At 37.4% G+C, this 17,366-nt stretch overlaps 1 protein-coding gene across 1 annotated transcript in view; it reads right to left on the reverse strand.

Moving 5' to 3' along the window:
- Positions 1-17,366, reverse strand: part of LOC145688171 (uncharacterized) — a 779,558-nt gene that overhangs the window by 96,938 nt on the left and 665,254 nt on the right. The gene's annotated exons all lie outside the window — the stretch shown is intronic.

Genomic DNA, 17,366 nt, shown 5'->3' on the forward strand with positions numbered 1-17,366 from the left:
AAGACATTCACTACCACATGTAAAATTTTGTTCTCAATGGGTGAGACGATCCAATTCTATTCTATAGTGATGCAAGATGCAAGATGCAAGCAAGGAATAAAACAGGCATGTCTAATGAAAATAGGTAAAATTTTATGGTAGTTTTAGAGCCTTTTTTAGGTGAGTGCGTGCTACAGAAAAATTTAGAATTATCGGTGGTAGTGCACTACTAGAAGGACCATCCCTACCGATTTGGTCTAAATAGAGTAGCCAAGCGAAGAGTGTTGTGGGAGAGGTCAGATGTTCTCCAGTAGCCAAGTTAGTGAAAATCATAGTGGCCGCTAAAGTAACTTGGACATTAGTTCCAGGTGTGGTCAGAGTGACTTTACCTGCTGGGATACTGCGCGAAGAAAGGCATGGGGAAGGTACCACTCTATTTCTCCTAATTTGCTGACAGTTAAAATAGAACATCTGTACAATTGTCTTTCGCAAGTCACAATAAGTTTTGGAGGCAAAATGTCCCCCCCATTCGGTTCTCCGGTAAACGTACGCCTTGGGAAGGGCTATTTGACCAGAATGTAACTATATGGGAAATATAAAAAGAGAAAGACAAACAAACAAGAGCAAAGGGTTTAGGATAAGGACATGGTAAATACATACGATGTTACTATGAAATAAATTAGAAATTCAAAGAAGAAATTAAATAAAATTTAGATTGCATAGGAATATGTGAAGTTAGATGGGAAGGTAATGGAGTGCTGAACAAAAAAAAAAAAAAAAAAAACATATAGAATGTTTTAGTCAGATAATGAAAAGGATGCTCATAATGGTGTGAAATAATTCTTGTTAAGCGCTTTAAAGATAAAGTAGTAAAAGTAGAATTTGTTGATGATGGAATTATGATATTAAGACTTGAAGAAAAAACGAAGGATTTACTGGCGACACCGAGAAGTTTGCATACAATTGAATAAGTATATTATGACAAAATAGAAGAAATTATAGGCAAGGAGAAGAGAGACTCATGCGTAATTGTAATAAGAGATTTCATTGCAGTTGTGGAAGAAAATAGTCCTAGATCCACAGTACATGCCCGTAAATATTTGTGGGTGCACGGATTTTTATTGCTGCATCGTCTTCTTCAAACTATCGTTATCTGCTATTTCTTGGGTAGACATCTCAATTATGGTCGCTTATCTCCACAGACGCCATTTTCTAATATGGCCGCAAATAGGCTATCAGCATGCATAACTAAGGAGCTAAGTCACCTAGGAAAGTCATCTTGGTGTCGAGTCATAGGTTTATGAGGTCAGAGAATTCAAATATTACTATAAAATTGCTATATATTGAAGTATTTTATATACTACCGACAAAAATACATCTTATATGTAAAGGGTGGACTATTTTAATTCATCCACGGGAGTATCTCGAAAACCACAAATCGAATCAAGAAAAGCTTTCAATTATATTAGTTCGCCACAAAGAGGGACAAATTTTGGCCTACTCTTTAATACCACCAGATGAACATTCTTGCCAATTCAACACAAAGGTATTTTTCAAATGTCACTACTTCAGGTTATTACGAATTTCAAATCTGCATTTGAAAAGAAAAGAAGCAATACCACATTTATTGTTCAGAATTGTAAACTAACGACGCTACAGTATCACAAACATTTTAAACAACCAAACTTTGAAGGTTGATAAACCAATAATAACGCAAGTGAGGTGCGAGGGAAGGCACATCGAATGTACCTTAGTGCCAAGTACTACAGTCAGGATGTGACATATTTCGAACAAATGTAATATATATATATATATATATATATATATAAGAAATTAAAAATTTGGCTTTTTCAAAAGGCAAGACTGCTTAAAATCATTAGTTATGAGAACTTGTTGCAAATACAACTGCCAAAAACTGTTAACACTATGCCATTGTAAGTAATTTTCAATTTCTTATCATTTTCTTCCAATCATTCGAAATACGTCAGATCATAATGATAGTATTTGACACTAAGGTGCATTCGATATGCCTTGTCCCGTTCGTCTCACTTGTGTTATCATTATTTTAGAAACCTTCAAAGTTTGGTTATTTTTAATGTTTGTGATACTATAGTGTTGTTAGTTTACAACCCTGAACGATAAGTGTGGTATTGCTTGTTTTCTTTTAAATGTAGATTTGAAATTTGTAATAACTTGACGTAGTGACATTTGAAAAAAAAAAAAAATACAACTTTGTATTGGAATGCAACATTGTCAATCTGGTGGTATAAAGAGTACGCGAAAAATGTCTCCCTTTGTGACAACAAATTTTATTGTAAAGTCTTTTGATCCGGTATATAGTTTCCAAAATATTCCCGTGGATGAATCAAAATGGTCTACCCTGTATATATGGTGTATTGTATTTATTACAGACATTGGAGCCCTGTCTATGTTAACTTAAAAGGATGCGAAAACAAAGTTGGTATTCAAAATGTTTTATGATTTACAATATATGTAAAAGCAGTATATCAAATATTGTGCTATTAGTATCATTATGAATTATTATTTGCTAATGGTTCAAAATATCATTAATACAAGCAAATTAAACCATTAGAAAAGTTGTTGATGTGACAAAACAACTTAGTATTCTTACAATGTTTTCCACTTATAAACAACATTTTACACAACATTTGAGCAACCACAATATTTACAGTCTCTTATATTATTTTGTTATTTTGTTAACTGCAAAAGTTCTTATTTCTCGCTACATTCGTTCACAAATCTTAAATAGCAATCTCTTAGTTCTTGACTTGGCACTAACAGTTGTGTCTGAAGTAATTTACACTTTCCTTTTTCCTTACTTTGCAAGAGCAGTCGAAACTGATTTAATTATTTATGCAAATTATTATACGCTTCCTTTTCGTTATTACCCCAGAAAGCATCCCTCAATCATTTTATCGAATGCTTCAGAGACAATTAACATTCCTTGAAACGCCCGGAAAAATAATGTTTTTCATTTAGTACTTAACTGAATTCACTCCGAAGCTCTCTGTTTCAACCAGAGCATCATAGAAAACCGCTACCAAGGAGGTACCTCCCAGCACACCATAGAGCCATTTTTTGTGCAATGAAATACTCCAAGCATTGGCAATATATCATAAAATTACTCTGGGTTATTTAGAACTATGTCCACAACTGTACAGAACACTCCTTCGTCGCAGAAGACTGGAAGATTGGTTGTCTCAATTGTTGTTTCACAGATTCAAAGTTTTAAGGGCAGTACAGACAGTAGCGTAATCAGTAAGTGGGGAAGAAATAACTGACAGAAGCCCAACTTATTTAATTGGTACAACCTCGGAGGAAATTAAAGAGTGCATACTGCTCCACTTTGGTGATGCATGCTGAGTGTTACCTAAAAACGCAGCACATCGAGTAAGAGAAATAACAAACACTGTTTTCAGAGCACATGTGGATACCTCATCAGATACAGTTGACAACAGTCGTTGTGTAATAAATGTTCTTGACGCTTCGTGTCTACATCTGTTGATAGTGTAGGAGTTGAGGGGGGACATCCCCTTTGCTAATACTGGATGTTGCTATAACCAAAGAAGATTTCCCCCTCATTCCCATTGTAACTCTCACACTGGCAACAGATGTAGACACGAAGCTTCAAGAACATTTTTTACACAACGACTGCAGAAACAATAATATTTACGGAAAAGATTAAATTTTGTTCCTAGTTAACATGGAACATCAAAAGAATTTACAAGATTTGAAAATATCTACTGTTTTATTCACTATAAATATATGCTGAATTAATATTTTACTTATAGTTACAAATGCCATCTTTATTGGTTGAAGCAAAAAACAAGGAAAAAGTTTGACTCGAAGGAGAATCGGACCCGCGACCCTTCTCACTCTGTTAAGCGCGTCGTACAACATATGTGTCAAGTGGAAAACTTTAAGACTGTTTTTCTCCGTCATTTTTGTCCATTGCCCTCTCCCAGTTTGTAATATTAACTTTTTAAATGTGGACTAGCACCTCACAAAAATGGCCCTGAAGTTCACTTACCAAAGTGTGCTTTTTCCTTGTAAGTGTTGAATGTGAGAGAGTAAGAGCAATGGATGTAACTAATATAATATAAATATTTGCAGAAAAAGTACTAGAAGATTACGCCGCTCCAAATGAACTTCGACATTCAGCAGTTTATGTGCATTTTTCGGTGGGCATCAAGTATAATTGTAATTTAATTGTATCCCATGGTCAGTATGTTAGTTACGATTTATAAACCATTGCTTTGTAAAGGGTCAAATAGAGTGGAAAGTGTATGGGCATGTGCAGGGCCCAAAATAATCCTACGGGGGCGACATTTTTGCGTTACGCTACTGGGCAGACGAGGGCAAGAAAGAATTGATACGACTCCGCAATGAAGTATATAGTACGGGAGAATGACCACGGAACTTCATGAAGACGATCATGATAACGATGGCCAAGAAATCGAACCTAGGGAGATGTGAGGATTATAGAACTATTAGTATCACATCGCATGGATCAAAAATTTTGCTTTGAATACTGAATAGAAGGTAATATATAAGAGCAAATGAAAAAGTTGAAGAGGAACAGTTCTTATTCAGGACAGGTAAGGGTACAAGAGATGCAATTGGATTATTAAGGATGATCATATAAAGTTTTATAGAGAAAAGGGAAACAAGTGCATGTTGTATTTATTGACCTAGAAAAGGCTTTTGACTACGTGGATCGGGAATTGTTGTTAGAAAGTTCCAAAAAAATATTAGGTTGGAATGCAAAGATCGAAGACTCATAATGAACTTATGTATGAACCAACAAGTAAGTGTTAGAATTGTAGATAAAATGACAGAGGAAAATGTAATTGGAAGGGGAGTTCAACAGAGATGCTGTCTTTCGTCAACCTTATTTAATATGTATCTATATATAGAAGAGATAATGAAAAGGAACCTACATAATCAGGACGGTATTTTGGTAGGAGGTAGAATGATTAGATGCATAAGGTTTGAATATATTACTGCACTTGTGATGGAAATTTAAAAGAAAATCAATAAGATGTTAGAAAATTTAAAGGACTGTGAAGAATATTGGATGAAAATAAATGTTAGAAAGACAAAAGCCATGGTGATTGGAATAAAGCGGTAGGTGTAAATTTTAGAAATAGAAGGGGAGAAAATTGAACAGGTGACTAATTTTCGATACCTAGGTAGTATCATTAGTGATGACATGAAATGTGAACGTGAAATAAAAGCAATGATAGGATTAGCGAAATAAGCCTTTAGGAAAAAATAAAATACTATATTGTAGGACCTGGAATAAAAGTTGAGAAAACGACTTATAAAATGCTTCTTTGGGGTATTATGCTGTATGGGTGAGAAACATGAACATTACGCAAAAAGGATGAAAAAACGAAGTGTGAGTGAGGAGGAGAATGGAAATAATTAGCAGGGTCGAGCGGAAAACGAATGAGAGGGTGTTAGGAATGGTGGGGGAAAATAGCCGTTTTGGATATTATTAAGAAGAGAAAGAGAAACTGGTTGGGCCATTGAGCAAGAAGGAACTGCATCATGAGGGACATGTTAGGGGGTATGTTAGGGGGTAAAGAAAGGGCGAGGGCAAAGGAAACTACAGTTACTGGACGATATCAAAACAGAGAAATCGTACGTGAAGATGATATCAAAACAGCAATAAGGATAATATTTGCGTATAATATAAAATACGACTATTTATTCTAATTTGGTACAAATTTGACTAAAGTCATATCTCAACCTTTTTTTATTATTTATCTCTTAATTTATCCCATTCCCTTGATATATTTAAATGGCCGCGGTGGCTCAGTGGTAGAGCGTTCACCTCTGGTGCTTGGGGTCCCGAGTTCGATCCCAGCCCCCGCCAAGTGAAGTTTGTGGTGGACAAACACCGTGTGGGTGGGTTTTCTCGGTGTTCTTCCGTTTCCTCCCACTTTCTTCATTACTCGTCATCACCGTCTCCTTTAGCCTCACCGGCATAACCGTTGGACGTAAAACTCAGAAAGATTTTTGATCTATTTAAACCACAGGGAATAAACATTTGTATTATGGGTATTAGATCCAAGAAAAAAATAAGCAAAAAATATATATCTGGCTCATCAAACTTGAGTATTGTTTTTATTTATTTTTTTTTGTACGAAATTTTAGTAACCCCCCCCCCCCCCACACACACACAGATACAAATGGATTGGTGATTCCAGAAAGAACCTGATCTATTTTTGCCTTATGAACTTTTCTGGTTCTCTAGATCACACTTAAGAAACAAATTTGATTTTCTACTAGAACAGCAACACAGAGCTTTCCGTAAATATGTAGCTTAAACACACTGTTTTGCAACAACCTTGGTGCTATGACTGCTGAAATTGTGATACTACTGAAAGATACGTTGGTTAGAATTGTTAATATCACTGAGTTGTTTTTGTTGTAATTTTGAGAAGCACTATAATAATTATTATTTAAATATCACATAACATTTCTAAAATGTACATATGGCTAGGTACGAATATGGGTAAATAAATGAATTATTAACGATATACTGCAGGGTGAGGATGTAGATTTTACACGCTTGCGAGGAACGAGAAACTCTGACTACGGAAATAAATTTTGTACAGATAGCGGGTCAGTTTCAGGATACACAAATGTGTGTTTAGAAAATATTAAATACCCAAATATATATACACAAAGTTTTCATAACGTTAACAGATATTTTATTCTTGTGGCCTATTTTTTTTAATCAATGAGCGAATTTATCATTATCTCTTTAATTGAGCAGCTACTGTATAATTAAGTAGAATAAAACACAATAAGCGCTACAATATAAAATGTTTTTTTTTCTTGGCGCCAAAAGAACTTCAAAAACAGAGGAAAGTAACAATCAATTGAATCACTTCTAATCGTGTCTGTTCAGCAACATTTTAAAGCAGATCGTTGATATCATTGTATCGTACTTACGTTTCACATCACGTGTCATGCATTATGAAGTAACTAATAGTACGTGAGTCCCTGGAAGACTATTAAATGATTCACTGTTTCGAAGGTAATCCGACTTTAAGTGAAATATGTACGACCCGTGTTAAATTCTGGGCAAGCCACAGTTTTCTTTTTTTTTAAAAAAAAAGAAAAAAAAATATCTTAAAGCATATATACCAGCTGCCATCCCACCTTTCAACGATCGATTTGGCAACCAGCTATCTAAGAATTTTTATTTTGTTTTATATTTTTTGCTGCGTGGAGTAGAATGTTATATATATATATATATATATATATATATGTGAGTGGATATGGGCAAATTTTTGTGTGTGAAAGACCAGCCGAGTGACTATTAGTGAGTTCGGTGAGTTCGACTGTAACTTGCTTAGTAAAGTGCATGTGTGTGTGCATATGTCTGCGTGTTTGTAACGAGATATGAGCTTGAGCGTGTGCGTGTTTTGCAGGAGAATTATGTGCATTTCATCCTTTGCTCTTTCTCTATTTTTTATTGCTTTTCACCAAACAATTTTTTCAACGCAGACGAGACTTCGTTATTCTTGTTACATCAATATCCTATTTTAAAATTATATTCCATAAATATTTCACATGTCCTATTATTCATACTATCTATATTATTTTAGATCGTCTCACACACATGTGAATATAATACTTAAGCAGTTCAAGTTGATGTACACAGTGATTTAAGAAAATATATGAATGAAGTCTGGAAACATACAATCAGTTTCATAAGTACTAAGACGTAAATGTAATACTAATCTTCACTTCAGTTATTTGTTTCTAATTGAACATTACTGGCTGCACACAATGACATTTTCTAGGAAGAAAATAATAAGTAGGAAATAATTATGCATACACCATTCTGACACGCTCAGGAAACCAGGACAACTAATGGTCTCCCCGATCATGATTTATAAACACCAAAAGTGATTGATTCCTATATATACTCACCGTTTTTATCAGATAGTAGCCTATATAGGAAAATAAGTACAGTTTAAAGTGGGATTTTAAACCAGTGTAATATATTTGATGATCTACCAGTAATCAAACCTTGAGACATTGTTCACTCGAGAATGCACTTGAGTAGGTCCCGTCTCATATAGACTCGCTGCTGAAAGGGACGTTAAACTGAAAATCAAATCAACTCGTATTAATACATACAGATTTGGCAGACAAGGCTGTCATTTTACTTTTTCAAATTTTGATAATACAAAATAATAATATTTAGTACGTTAACTCGAAATCAAATCTATTATTTCAGTCTTACGTCCCACGATTATGCCATGCAGACTAAAGAAAACAGTCATATTGAGAATGAATGAAATGGTGTAACGACGTATTAAATGGGAGGAAACGGGAGAACTCAGAGAAAATATACACACACACAGTGTTTGCGTATCACAAAGCTACATTGGCATGAGCTGGGATCGACTCAGGTGCCCCACACACCAATGATAAGCGCTCTAGAACTGAGCCACTGCGGCTCAGGATGGCTCAGTTTTAGAGTTCAACTCCTTAAGTTCATCTTATATTCATAGTTTCGTAGTACAAGTATGTCAATGTTACCATTACGAAATATATTTTCCTTAGTGAGCTACGTAAAAGCAAAAGCATTTGAAAAATGTATTGAACAATTAGCGCAAATTAATATGAATTCAAAAGCTTTCTGAAAATTTGAAACTGATTGCAAAATTAATGACGAACTACATGGAATTACCAGGGGGAAAGGAAATAGCGGAACAATTAGGATAGTAAAATAAATGAAGTACCTTTTCCGACGAAACACTTGAATATCAGAAAGCAAAAACTGACTAAATCCATCCTTCATTCAGTGATGAACGTAGTCAATGTATAGTCAATAAAGACAACTCCGTGATAACAGAAAAGTCGTTGTCAAGCCAATGAGGAAATATATAGCTTAGCTCACGAATCTCTACCGCGGTTGACGGCATAAACGTATTAGAATCGCCGCTTTTCAGTCACTTTTTACTATTGTAGAAGTACCCTCTGATATTGGTCATTTTCGATCTTTTTTATACATTTAACCCTCCTCCCCGAAATTGCGATGCTGAATTTGTATTTAAACGGGATCGAAAGTGTCACTGCTCATCTCAGCGACTTCAGAAACTATGCATTCAACACTAATATCGGTCATTTTCGACCACACACACACACACACACACACACACACACACACACACACACTCAGTCGAGTGGTTCAAGAAATGAGGAGTGACAAACTTGGTCACTTTGATTTTTTATATGTATATATTAACTGAAATGGGATGAAAATTAAAAGTTTGGTTTCGAAAGGTTAACTACTGAGTTTACGCATTCTATCTGTTTACTAAAACGCTCCAATAGCAATTAAAAACTTTTTTTTCTAGCCGAGATTAGCGACCCGCTCTGTTGTTATGCCGTCCATGGGGAAAGGGACGTTTGGCAATTGATAGGAAAACGACTGGGAGAGGGTCTAAGGGATGTTTCATTATTTTATTTTTATAAAGCTTTATTCTTAATACTATGGTATACTGGAGGTGGATATTGCTATCTTCGCGATGACAATCATAAGAATAGGGAAAGCCTCATTATTGTGCAGTGGATTCAGTTTTAGTACATTGTAAGACTAGACAGTATTTTCTTTATGGGGGTAAAGAGATATGTGGGATGATGATGAGATGAGGTGAGCTTGACATCACAACACGAGGGTGAGAGTTAGAGGACAGATGCTGGTTAATCTTCTCGCTTGGGGCTGTTCCAAGCATTGATGAGAGACAAGGGGAAGCCCTGTTAATAACAGAGGACTTCTGTGCGGAATATGAAGGTATGATATGAGGTGGAGGATGGTCGATGAGAAAAGTGCGAATGAGTGGAAGATGGGGATGGTTGGGTGGTAGAGAGTAATGATAAAATGTGAAAAGGAGGGAAAGAGGAGAATGTGTGATGGGATGTGAAGATCGAAGTTGGTATGAGCGTTAATAGTATCACGGAGGAGCGGGTGATTAAAATTGAGACTGGCTGAAAGTATTTAAGGCGAAGCTTTTCGAGATGGAATAAGATGCGAGAAAAAGGCATTCGATCGTACAGAATCTGAGTTGGACTTTGAAGTTTGATGCGGTAGGCAATATGAAGGGCGTGTCGTTCAACGATTTTAAGTTTGTGATAATAGGAAGCGTGAGCTGCAATCCGGGCAGGATGGCCATGAGTCAGCACCAGTCGAAGGACTACTTTGTAGGTGTTTAAAATGAGTTATGAATGAAGACCCCAAGTTGTACCACTTAGTCGTTTAAGTAGCTTAAGTCGATGGTAAGCTTGTGCTTTCCGAGTAAGGTGTCTGTCTAATGTAAGGCCGAGGTATTTAACTGTTTTAGAAAGCTGGAGACGGATGTCGTTAACGGTGAGATTCAATAGACATGGATTGCGATGTACTTTGGAGCATTTATTGGGGGTAGGAATACTATAGTTTGCGTTTTACTAGCACTGATCTTGAGTTTCCATTTGTCACAGCAGTTGAAAAATGTATCTATAGCATCCTGTAATGCTGTGTTAAGTTGGTGAACAGTGCGGCCTACGGCAAGAAAGGCTGTGTCGTCAGCGTATTGAAATAAATGAACGTTGGTAGGAAGCGGAGGCATATCGGCGAAATACAGCAGCTAGAGTAGGGGAGGGAGAAGAGCCCTGTGGTACACCGGAATGTAGGAAAATAGGATGAGATGATTGCTGATTGATGAAAACGTATGCGAGGCGTCCAGTCAAGAAGTTATAAATGAATCGTATGTATGCGAGGGAAAGGCGAAAACTGAGTAACGTAGAGAGAAGTCCTTGATGCCAAACCTTATCAAATGCCTTTTCCAGATCAAAAAGGATCAGGCAGAATGGTTTTGCCGCATTGTATTGATTAGTGATGCAGTTTAGAAGACGCATGAGCTAATCATTATTACTGAATTGTGGGCGGAATCCTGGTTGGTGTAGTGGCAAAAGATTGTACCTTGAAAGATAGAGATGAAGACGTTGTACTATGATTTTTCCAGAATTTTAGTGAAAAATCGGGCTGAGCTGGATCGGACGTAAAGGGGACTTGGTTGGGAGGTATATCTGGTTTAAGAAACATAAGAACTTTAGATGTTCTCCATGGAGTGGGTATATAGCCAGTATGAAGAATAAAAGTATAGATCAGGGCAAGAATATTTATCAGAACGTTTGGGCTTTCTTTCACATGGCGATACGAGATGTTATCGATGCCTGAAGCAGTGTTGCGTTTGCTGGTAACTACATTCGTGATCTGAGCAGGAGTGATGGGGGCAGTGGGAGCTTTGTGAGAAGAGACTGTGTGATTTACATCAGGTTGAAGATGTGGAGACGAAAAGTTAAAGTTCTCTGTAGAATAATGACGAAAATGACGTGTAGCTGATAAAGGCGTAAATATATCCTGTAAATAGGTAGCAAAGGCGTTAGCTTTCTCTCGGTCTGAGTGGAGTGCTTGATCATGATGAATAAGTGGATAGGACGTTCTGGTGAATTTTCCGGTGAGTGCGTTGAAACGCTTCCAATATTTTGTAGGATGGGATGTATCAGAAAGTAAATTGCAAGCCTTGATCTATTGTCTTAATTTGTAAGCTTTAACATAGTTTGAGACTGTACGGTGAAGGGCTCGATGATGAAGAGCTTCACGGTTTTCATATCGCACATATTCTTTATAAAACTGACGGGAGCGCTTATGAGAGTAAGATAATGTAGGGGTAGTTTAGGTTTGTGGGGCGAATATGTAGATTGAGGAATGAACTGTTCGGAGGCAACTTGTATATGATTAGTGACATGATCCAGAGTAGAGTATAACTCATTATCCGTAGTGGGAGGAACGCATTGCTCAAGAGAGTGATTTATGTAAGTACGATAGTTCGACCAATCTGCTTTGTCATAATGGGGGATGAGCCTTGGTGGGGGTGGTGTGTTGGTGATACGGGTGGTGGTCACTCGAAGCCTGAGTTTGATTGGAACAGCAGGAAAGTCGGAAACAAAGATAATATACAATAACAGCGACAAAGGTAATCCTTAGGGAACTCCGGAATGTAGGAAAATGGGAAATGACAAACTGGAGTTGATACAGACGTATGCCAAATGACAAGAGAGAAAATTAAAAATGAATCGGATGTAAGCAATAGGCATGCGGAGCTGTTTGAGTTTATAAATAAGAGAGGGATGCAAGACCTTGTCGAATGCCTTTTCAAGGTCAAACAGAACCAGACATAATGGATTGCTTGTGCTAAAGTGATTATAGATGGAATATGAAAGGCGAATCCACGTATAATTTATGCTGCAAGAAGATCTGAAACCAGCTTGTTCGAGTGGAATGACGTTGCGTTGTTCCAGGTACGAATGAAGTCGTTTAAGAATGATGCATTCCAGTATTTTACTAAATGTTGACGTTAGTTAAATAGGGCGGTACGAGCTGACAGACGCAACAGGTTTTGCGTGATTTGAGGAACATTAAGCTTTTTGAAGTTTTCCAGTCAGCAGGTATAAAGCTAGTGCGAAGAATAAATATACAGATGAGACAAAGCAGATATAAGACTACGTAGGACTTTCTTTAATGTGTCGATATGTAATAGAGTCTATGCCAGGGGCTGTGTTACGTTTATGAGCTACTACTGAGGTGATGTTAGAAATCGAGATCGGTGCAGTAAGAGGGTTGTTTTCTTGTAAAGTGTGATGAACATTAGGCTGTAGATGAGAAGAATGCAGATTGAGTTTGTCGACTGGATGAAGACGATGTGGATATTCAGGTGCGAGATGTGTAAAGATGTCCTGGAGATACCTGGCAAATGCATTGGCTTTATCTGTATCAATATGAAGCGGAGTATTGTTGTCAATGAGAGGATATGTTGTGTGAGTATTGTGACCTGTAAGTTGCCGAAGACGTTTCCAATACTGAGTAGGATGTGAAAGAGAGCCGAGATTATTGCATATTTTGACTCATAATCGCAACTTGTAAACTTTAAGGTAGTTGTGAACCATTCATCGAAATTGTTTGTGATGCTGAAGAGAGTCAAGGTTACCAGTTGCAGCATAATTTCTATAAAACTGTCGGGATAATTTTATCAGTGATAAGTATTGAGGAAGTAAAGAGGGTCGAAAATTTGAAACTGTTGATTTAGGGGTGTATTTTTCTGTGGCGTTATGCATAACAGTGATGATAGAATCCAGAGCATGAAATAGTTTTGATTCAGTGGTCGGTGAAGGAAGATCATTAAGATGATGTTCAAGAAATGATCTGTAGACATTCCAATCGGCTTTATCATAGCGGTAGGTAATACGAGGAGGAGACGTCTGAGAAGTGGTATTGCTATGAGTCTCAATAACTAATTTGATTGGAGCATGATCACTACCAATGAGATAAAGAACATTAACATAACTACGTTGTGATATGTCGCTCGAAACAGTGACAATGTCGAGAGTAGTCTGACTCGTGGGGCGAGTCGTTTTATGTAGTGGCAAAATCACTCCGGTGCTATAACTGGTGATGTAATTGAGGAAACGATCCCGTTGCGTAACTGTCCGACTATGTAAATTTACATCTGCCACGATTATTTAAGTGCGGAAGTTGTTGGAGATATATTGAAAGAAGCAGAAAGGAATAACATGACTCGGACGAACGTAAATGGTTGCCACCGTCACATACAGTGTTTGATAGTATAGTGATGTAATAAGGTATTCAGAAAAAAAATGGGAGAACTGGAGAATAACTTCGAAACGGAATAGAAGGCGAAAACCCAGTCGGTAAACCAGCATTGGCTCGTCTAGCAGGTATAGTGTTATCTTGGCGTAAAAATTGGAAGCGAGATATGCTGCAGGGCTGTCTATGAGTAAGATGAATCTCATTAAGGATAAATGTATTTGTGTTCTTATAATAAAAGCGCTTCAAAAAGAGGCTTATGCTGTGGTAAAGAGCGGATGTTTAAAGATAAGAGAGAGAGCGCCATAGTGCAATGCATAATAATATGGATTTTAACTGGATAGCGTTTAGACTTCGGTTTCAAGGACATTTGAGTGATAATATACATTATTGCCTGAATATATTGGACAGATGTTGGCATGTAAAATTGCCTTGGCCGCGGATTGAATTTGTTGAGCGAACTGATCTCGTAAAAATGGGTGGATGTTATGTAGCGAGAGGGTTAAAACGTCAGTAGCTAATGAACAGTGGCAGGTTGTTGTAAAGCAGGATTGGTGGGAGGTTGAATTTGTTCTGGTATGCATAATGGTGCCACAGTCTCCGGTTACGATGGCTCTGGAGCTGGCTTGGAACGACATTTGTAACTGTATATCGAGTCAGAATGATCTTGACATGTGGAGCAGGTCAGAGGTAGTTTTAAATTTGTAGCGCTGCGTGTAGGATGGGGTCCAGAGCAGTAACTGCATTTGGACGGGATTTTGCACTGTGAAGGAGAGTGCTGGCCATAAACCAGACACCGCTCATAGTGAAGAGGTAAAGGAGCAGAGGTACGTGATTGTTCAACACGATGACGCTGTTTGTACATGTATGCGCCACGAGTTAGTAACTCATCGATAGTCTGTTGAGAGTTGGTGAGTACCCGCACCATGTAGATCAAACCATGGTCGTTTTGATCCTGAGACATTTAATGGCATTATTACCTTCCAGTTTAAGTTCTTCAAAGACTTCCTCGTCAGTGTAACTCGGATAAACCCCTCGTATCACAACAGACAGTGTGGGTGATTTACTCGGTGGTGGCTTGCGTTCCATGCGTTGATCACTGAGATTGGTCATAGTTGACTTAGATCCAAAGATCTCAAATCTAAATTTGTTCCTGGTCGTACGGAGAAATTCCGGATCCGGCGCCTTAATAATCGTGCCGTTCCGTGTTCTGACTATCTGGGTGGTATTAACCTGAGGCATATACTTTGTGATCTGCACCAAAAGAAACTTTGGATTTGAAAATTTAGGATCAAAATTCTGGAGTAAGAAAAAAAAATTGGTGGTCGATTCGTTGGAGGCAAGTTGGGAAACTGGCGATCATCCTTAATGTCAAGCAATCATTGATGCATCAGAGCTTGTATCGCTTAACTTATGTTGGCGTTTAGCAGGTGGCAGCTTTGTGGATACGATAGGAGAACGCTGACGAGCTGAAGAGCCCTGGCTGGTAGAAATTCGTTCCAGAGAATGGCATCTCCATCTAATCGGTTTCCCGGAGGAGCAAGAAGGTGCCGGTGCAATAGGCGGTAAGCCAGAATGTTACCCAATGACAAGTTGGGACGACGCCATAAGTCACGTTGAAGGCAGTGTGACAGTATGTCGAGACGAAATGAGTGAATGATGAAGCTACGCATCCAAAAATAAGTACACTAATGTGTACGGTAACGCAGCCTCCACTCGAGTGAAACCCTAAATCTCTCCCACTCTCTCGCCCGTTGCCGAGACTTGCCGTATTTGCGTCCACATATACGTAATAATCACAGCCTGGACTTGAAACTGAAAACAATACCTCCAATGGGAAAGCTGGAAACCAAGGAAGCATTTTTAAAATCGCCTGAGTTCCAATTTATAACTTCGGCTTTCAAATCTTACATTTACGGTTGTATGTGATTTCACTTTTAAAAGAGAGAAACATTTTAAGTGTATGTACTTGAAATACACTATTTAAATACGTCTTTTTCATAAAGTTTGTTTTAAAATTATTCTTCAAAGCCTTTTTATTTTAATAAGCCTTCTGCAAAATCAATGCAAATGAAATGTGATGCCATCTTTGGAGTTCTTTTAGACTATATGTTTGTGGAAATTTATATGTTTGTGGCCAATCCTTTCGACAATGAGATCTCGGAAACTACAGGCTCTAGAAAGATGGTGTTTTCACTGATTGATTGCAAATTTTGCGTAGATTGTCCAGTTCTAATTGAATATTTAAAAAAAGTATGGCCATTATTTCTATATTATATTTTTACGGGTACACTGGAAGTGTTGCATTTAAAAAAAGAACTAAAGTATCATATCCTACGCATTATACATTTCAACACCGCATAGTTGTATACTGGGGTTGTATATGTGCCAGGCGTTTGTTTCATGGCCAAATAATAATGAAAAAAGAAGGATAACATTTTTTCCAGTTTAAGATGAATCTTTATTTTTGGAACGCTTTGTCTAATGAACAGCATATATAGCTGACATTATAATTAATTGTGTATGTGATGTATTTACTTATTACATACTGTATGCAAGAAGAAAGAATACACTTATCATACATGAATTAGAAACTTCAACCGGAGGTAGGTTCAAATCTTGCAAACGGTACGAGATATTGAAAAAATAATCGAAAAAAATCTCTTTTATAGTATCCTTTGCCGATTTTTATTACGACGTCTTTAACTTTTGTCTGTAAAGGAACATGTACAGATGTTGTGAGGAATGGCAAGGAGATTCATGCTTATATGCGAATGACGCGCTGTGCAGAGAGCGCAGGTTCAGCTAGTCTATATTTTAAAATGCTAGGTTTATATGTTTGTCCCCAATCCTTTCAACAATGAGATCTCAGAAACCACAAGCGCTAGAAACTGGTTTTCACTGGTTGATTCCAAATTTTGTGTAGATTGTCCAGTTTTAATTGGATATAAAAACATGGCCGTTGTTACTTCTTTATGGCTATACTGGAAGTGTATATTAAAAAAAAAAATCCTACGATTTATACATTCCAACACCACGTCTTAGCAATGAGTTGTATTTATTTCAGATATGCTTGAAAATCCGTTATGCCACTTTTGTTGGAAGAAGAAGGGTGATTTCATCAATATTGGCAACAAGATGGAGCATCGCATTATAATCGTAATGTAATCGATGACTCAATGAGCACGTTCCCGGCTGCTGGATAGGTCAGCATGGACCAGTTGAGGGGCCACTTAGGTCCCCCGCTCTAACTCTGTTGGATTTCTATTTTGGGGGCACTTTAAAGCTATTGTCTACCAGTGTAAAATTATTGACTTTGGCTCCCTGAAAAGGAGAATCATTACTGTATGTGAACAAATATAACCATATGCTTCGCAGAGTGCACAAGCACTAAGTCGCGCGGTTAAGGATATGCATAGGACAGAACGGTGGGCATGTTGAACATGTCATGTGATTGTAATTGTCCCGTGTGTGTTAGGTCTCTCTTTTCCTGGATATTAAAAAAATACATAATGTGAGATGTTAGAAAGCTTGTTTTTTATTTTATCCTTCAATTCGAAATTTCGCACAGCACATTTCACAGCATATCACATATAACATATCCTAAATCCATTCACAACTTCAAAACGGTTGCAGGTTTTGGAAAAATAACCTTACCATTTAATTTCTTTTTAAACGAGGCTGTTGTTTA

The sequence above is a fragment of the Thermobia domestica genome, chromosome 6 (assembly GCF_964235325.1).
Source record: "Thermobia domestica chromosome 6, izTheDome1.hap1.1, whole genome shotgun sequence".
Lineage (NCBI taxonomy): Eukaryota > Metazoa > Arthropoda > Insecta > Zygentoma > Lepismatidae > Thermobia > Thermobia domestica.